The following is a 5,751-nucleotide window of genomic DNA, read 5'->3' on the forward strand; positions in this document are numbered from 1 at the left end:
ATATACTAGTGTTCTATCCTCTATAGCATTCACTTATAGCCATGTCTTCTTGTTGAATCTTTTGAACTAAGTGAATGTGATCGGACCCTAACCTCTCTATGCTTTCTATCTCAAACTCTATCTCTCCAAATCATATGCATTCTATTGAAACTGTCAAATGTCTTCTCTGCGTCCTTGTCAGCAGAAGATACAGAGACAACCATTAAGTCCGTTTTCAATGCTCATTCCTCCACCTGAAACCCCGAGAAGTGGGAATGACCACCCGACAATCCAGGCGTGTGTGGGACGTGGAACAAACCCCAATATGCTGCATGATGGCCACGTGTTCCTCAGATGTGAATCGCTAGGGGCACCTGTGTAATAACGCAGTGCCGCCCCTGTACCTATAAATACACACCTCACAGCAGTCATTATCTCTTCTTCCACTCTCGCACAAACCCTAGCGCCACCGCTAGCCCTCGACGACGCCGGTGACGAAGCGCTTCGCTGCCGCAACCTCTCCGATGTCGTCTTCACGCCGACCGCGGACATCGTCTTCTCCGCCGTCGCCGTAGGTGTCCTCCATTGCCAAGTTAGGGCACGGACGATCGAACTGCTCGGCCTCCTCTTCCACTCCGTCTAGCAGTTCTTCGTGTGGTAAATAAAACCTCCTTTTTACGGCCTCTTTGATCCTATAGCTTTATCACTTTCTACCACAAGCAGTTTCTATTCACACAAGTTGGATCTCTTTCATACTACATCTCATAACATGCCTAGTATATTCACTTATGCTTCACAAAGTAGTTAGATTCCTCACTTGTACTGATCCGTGGATTCGTACAAATCTGGAACCAACTCCTTATCTATGAGTGAATGTCTTCGCATGATGAGGTCAATGTCTTCTAAACTGATATATCTTCAAAATCTTCTGAGAATGCATATGACCTCTTCCCCTTCCCTCGTACCTTAATGCTGTCATAGGTACATGTCCGTGGGAGAATCCCTTGATTCTCATAGTCTGCATTCATTTGCAGAATTCTTACAACATCACATAAATTTTCCCGAAGCCAGTTCCTGTTTGTCCAGCAAGCGAAAACCTTTGAAGCCTCTGAACGTATTGAAGCCTTTCAGATTAAGGTTCATGGCTTCAGAAAAATCAGCAAGGAAGGGTGGCAGAAAGCGTTGAGGAGAAACATCAAGAGATCTGCCCGATGACCTCTCAGAGCTGTACAAGACAGATCCTGAAGAGGATTACAATCAGCGCAAGACGTGAATCCAATGGATTCGACGCTATTGGGCAGAACAGTGGTTCAAGTACAGATTTGTGACCAAGGAATATGCTGAAAAGAATGCCATCAAGCGACCATGGGGAGACATCCTCTACAAAAATCTTCAACCCAGGACCAGAGATGAAGCCATTGAACGAGGCTTCTATCCCTGCATGGCCCGTGGACCACAGCCTGCGGATGCTGACCCATCGTCCCTGCTATGGTGTCGTGATGACAATCTGTTTAAGCGCAACTTCCAGTTTGCCTAGAACTCAGCGAAGCAGAACAAGAAGACTTTGGGTTTAGATTTCAACCCTGGTCCCTCTGCTCCCCGTGCCGATGGAACTCGCGAAGCTGAACCCAATCTTCTTGGGCCCTTCTACAATCTTGAAGGCCTCATCACTCACATCGTGGTTCAAGGGACAGCCGTGAATGAGCCTGCAGATGATGCTGAATCAGATGAAGCGCCTGCAGCGCCGAAGCCAAAGAAGCTGAAGCAGCCAAAAGCTTTAAAGCCGGCCTCTGCACCAAAAATCTCACGGGCGAAGCCACTAGCAACTGCACCTCCTGAAGATAGTGTGCAGTCTAAAGATTTGTCACGCATCTCCAAGCCCCAGAAGGTCAAGATGCCTCTGCCACACACCGGCCAAGAGCTAACAGCTGCTGCCATTCTGCGCAATGATGCCATTGATCTGTCAAGTGATGAAGATCTTGAAGATGACGCTCTTGAGCAACTCATCAAGAGCAAAGAAGAAGCAGAAATCTTCAATGATCTGCCTCTCTTTGACATGACAATCATCCACAACTTCATTGATGAGTGGTTTGACACGGCAAACATCAGCTTCAAAGATCTGCAGCTACCCATTGGCCTCAGTGTCGCCTTCCATGGCACCATTGCTTCAGAGCTAGCTCTTGCTCAGCGCATTGTCGAACTAAAGCAAAAGATTGACTATGAAAAGGCTCAGTTCAAGAAGCATATGGCCAAACTCAGCGTGCAAGAGGTGAAAAACTTCAAGATTATGCTGCACGAGCTGAAAGAAGCCTTTCTCAAGAAACGCGCAGAAGCTCAAGGTTCTCGGGAGCGCATGAAGAGCCTAGCTGACAAGTGTGTGCAAGGCTACAATGAAGCTGAGAAGCGCAAGGCCCTTGGGCGTCCGGGCATTGATCCCAGGATGGCTGCTAAGCAGAAGAAGAAGCCCATTGTGACCGAACCTCTCGCACCAAGGCAGGAAGCAGATCCCATTGTCTTCCCAACTAGAATGACTGGCTCGAAGCCAAAAGGCTGGTCAACCGCTTCAGAGCTGAAGAAGACAAGGACTGCTGAGGCTGAAGCCAGGAAGAGGAAACATCCTGAAGCCTCTCCTACTGCCCCCTCCAAGAAGAAGAGGAAGACCAAGAAAGAACAGGCTGCTCCCATAGAGCCTTTGATTGTTGAACCCATTTCCATGGTTCGTCATGTATAACACCCTCGATGCGACTATAGCTCCCACGTGTCGAGGCACGACTTAGAGACATAATCGCATTGAAGGCATATGTCGCAAGTTAGGCAATCTTCACAACATCCCATGTAATATGATAATAAAAGGGGAGAACATAGTCGGCTTACACTCGCCACATCAATCAAGAACATAAATAACATTACATCATCCAAAACACTCATGGCCCGACTACGATGCCAAAATAGAAGAGAACCCAACATGCGACACGGTCCCAATCACCCCCAACTGGGTACCACTACTGATCATCGGGAAAGGAAACGTAGTAACGCTGAGAGTCCTCGTCGAACTCCCACTTGAGCTCGTACTCGTCACCTAGAGTGGAATCACCTGGACCTGCATCTGGAGTTATAGTATCTGTGAGCCACAGGGACTCAGCAATCTCGCACCCTCGCGATCAAGACTATTTAAGCTTATAGGAATGGCAAGGCAAATATATGTGGAGCTGCAGCAAGCGACTAGCATTTATGGTGGCTAACTTAGTCGCAAAGGAGAGCGAGAAGAGGAGGCAAAGTGCGAGCGAGAAACTAGAGAGCAACCTGCGCAAACATTACTCCAACACCGTGTCCACTTCCCGGACCCCGCCGAGAAGAGGCCATCACGGTAACACACTCGGTTGATTCATTTTAATTAATTAAGGTTCAAGTTATCTACAACCGGACATTAACAAATTCCCATCTGCCCATAACCGCGGACACGGCTTTCGAAAGTTCAACCCCTGCAGGGGAGTCCCAACTTAGCCCATGACAAGCTCTCGCGGTCAACGAAGGAATAGACCTCCTCCCAAGACGTTCCGATCAGACTCGATATCTCAGTAATTCAAGACACTTCGACAGGTTAAAACAAGACCAGCAACACCGCCCGAATGTGCTGACAAATCCCGATAGGAGGTGCACATATCTCTTTCTTGGGGCACACTCAGATGAGCAAGACGACGGGTAGGCCAGCCCAGAGTTGCCCCTGGTACCCCCGGACATCGCTCAGTTGGACCAACACTCAGAGGAGCACTGGCCCGGGGGGGGGGGGTAAAATAAGATGACCCTTGAGTCTGCAGAACCCAAGGGAAAGAAAAGGCTAGGTGGCGAATGGTAAAACCAATGTTGGGCATTGCTGGAAAAGCTTTAATCAAGGCGAAATATCAAGGGGTTCCCATTATAACCCAACCGCGTAAGGAACGCAAAATCCGGGAACATAACACCGATATGACGGAAACTAGGGCGGCAAGAGTGGAACAAAACACTAGGCGAGAGGCCGAGCCTTCCACCCTTCACCAAGTATATAGAGGCATTAAGATAACATAGCAATATAATGATATCCCAACAATTAAATAAAATATGTCCCAACAAGGAACGGCCTCCAATCTTCACCTGCAACTAGCAACGCTATAAAAGGGGCTGAGCAAAGCGGTAACATAGCCAATCAACGGTTTGCTAGGACAAGGTGGGTTAGAGGTTTGACATGTCAATTGGGAGGCTGACAAGCAAATGGTAGGCATCGTAGCATTGGCATAGCAAAGAGCGAGCAAACTAGCATAGCAAAGATAGTAGTGATTTCGAGGGTATGATCATCTTGCCTGCATAGTTGTCAGAGTTGACTGGATCCTCAAGAGCAAACTCAACGGGCTCCTCGTTAGAGAACTCATCTCCCGTCTCTACCCAAACAAGACAATCAAGCAACAAGGATACAATCAACCACGTGCAAACTCAATCAACACGATGCAAGGATGATATGCTATGCGGGATGCAAAATGCAAGATATGACAGGAAATGCATGAACCTGGCCTCAACTTGGAATTCCAAGGGTGCCACTGGAAAGACGAGATGAAATCGCTTGAAAACGATATAAAGAATGCCGGAATCGGAGTCACGGTTTGGTAATGGCAAGCGTTTCAAAATTGACACCGGTCTGCGATTTACAGCAAGTAGGCATCTAAATGCAACGAAATGAACATGCTACAGCACCCAAACATGACAACAAAATACATGGTAGAGATGCACACAAGATGCTTAACAAAAGACTAGCACTGAGCCACGGCCAATTCATCCATTACGAGGTTCAAACAAGCATGTCAAAAATGCAAATGCAAAACAGATCTCAGACTTAGTGAAATTAACACTTGTCTGAAATTTCAGACCATGAAGCTCTCTTCGGAGCAGCAAAACAACATGAGACATGACCTGATTATGACAAAGAAGAACATGGCATGGAGCTACTCAACAAGCTTAACAAAAGTCCCTAAGTGACCTGGGGCCAAAAGGGATCACAAAATATATAAACGAGCACACGAACATAGCTAAAACACAATCAGTTTTTAGACTTGGTGAAAACTGAGACATGCTGAAATATAACTCACGAAGGCATGTAAACGAGCTCGATGCACTCACCATGGTGTAAGTCATGGCAAGGCAATCATACATCCAACAAGAAGACACAAAATGCAAGCTAGAAATGCAAGAACAATGGCATAGCATGCACGGATCAATTACAATAACATCGGCAAAATCGCAAACAAGTTGACGATCTGCCCAGATTCACAACGAAGCAAAAGTAGAGCTCGATTGACTCAAGCTAGGGTGCTCCATAATTGCAAACAAAGGCATGGATGGATAAAGCATAACATTATTAACAAAACTCCTTTACTGATCATCCTCAAAAGAGGCACGGATCACTAGGAAACAACAAGAACATATGGCATCACGAACTAAATAATCCCAGACTTAGTGGAAACTACTAAGTCTTGAAAACAGAGTTACCGGGTGCCTCACTTTGCAAGCTTGCACAAGTCACCACACACATCACAAAAATGCATGGGTTGCACCTCTGGAAAGAAGACAAAATCCTTAACAAAACATATGAAGGACTCACAGGCATAGCATGCACACAACAATCATGGCAAAAATGACAAAAGTCTAAGATGAACTAGCAGATCTGACAATTAACTCACGAAGCCTCCTTCTAACAGCATTTCGGGCATCAAGATGAACTCAAATGAAAATGATGCAATGGAA

This window comes from Triticum dicoccoides, chromosome 2A (genome assembly GCF_002162155.2).
Source record: "Triticum dicoccoides isolate Atlit2015 ecotype Zavitan chromosome 2A, WEW_v2.0, whole genome shotgun sequence".
Taxonomy (NCBI): Eukaryota; Viridiplantae; Streptophyta; class Magnoliopsida; order Poales; family Poaceae; genus Triticum; species Triticum dicoccoides.